Source organism: Penaeus monodon, chromosome 30 (assembly GCF_015228065.2).
Source record: "Penaeus monodon isolate SGIC_2016 chromosome 30, NSTDA_Pmon_1, whole genome shotgun sequence".
NCBI classification, from domain to species: Eukaryota; Metazoa; Arthropoda; class Malacostraca; order Decapoda; family Penaeidae; genus Penaeus; species Penaeus monodon.
This window is the reverse complement of record NC_051415.1, coordinates 29,693,720-29,694,554: the sequence shown is the minus strand read 5'-3', so window position 1 is coordinate 29,694,554 and position 835 is coordinate 29,693,720. Positions and strand designations below refer to the sequence as shown.

At 31.0% G+C, this 835-nt stretch overlaps 1 protein-coding gene across 1 annotated transcript in view; it reads right to left on the bottom strand.

Moving 5' to 3' along the window:
• The window catches only part of LOC119592690 (dynein regulatory complex subunit 3-like), a 23,159-nt gene that overhangs the window by 1,265 nt on the left and 21,059 nt on the right, over nt 1–835 (bottom strand). The gene's annotated exons all lie outside the window — the stretch shown is intronic.

Genomic DNA, 835 nt, shown 5'->3' with positions numbered 1-835 from the left:
ATCCCACTTTACCCAATTCAAGCCCTTTGAAGCCCTTTTTCCCTATGACCTAGACGGCGGAAACAGGATGTTATCAAAGGAAAACTTAACAAATAACGATAATAACAAAAATAGGATTTTTTTTTTTTATGTCTTACAGTGACAATAAAGAATTAAAAAAAAAACTTGTGTTACTATGAATTTCAACTGTAGTCTATAATATTGCACTGAATGAATGTTTAAGTGTACAATTTCATACAGAGAAATTATATATACTGTGAGTGATTGTATGCGTGTATTTCTATTCCATTTTCCGTATTTCCAATTAATTTCGCTCATCAACCATTATCAATTTTATATTTTATAGCAATATTCTATATGGCAAAAAGGAAAAATTACAATACTCTTTCATGAAAAATACTTCGTTAGCAAAAGTAATCTAAACAAGATGAAAACAAGCAAACAATCTACAAACAATAACATAATGGTAGTTATTGATCACTGAAACTAAGAACGTACTAATGAGTATATAGTATGCGGCCTAGAAATATACTATAGTTATTCCAGCAAACAGTTGCTGTTTTAAGTACAGGCGGTGTAAATAACGTTTGTATCTAATTTGGTACAACAATTAGTCTTTTGACCTCATGCTGAACTAGGCTTAGCCCCACGTTTGATAAGACGTGGACTAGCTGGCAAATCAAAAATTGTTTTGCTAATTCTGTGCATGTGTTCTTTTATCACTTGTAATAGCTTGTATTTCCCGTCATTATACTTTATACATCTGAATGCATTACAATGACAAATCTTTATGTGTGAAATGGATGGTGACGACCAGAAATTATATTGATCAAAA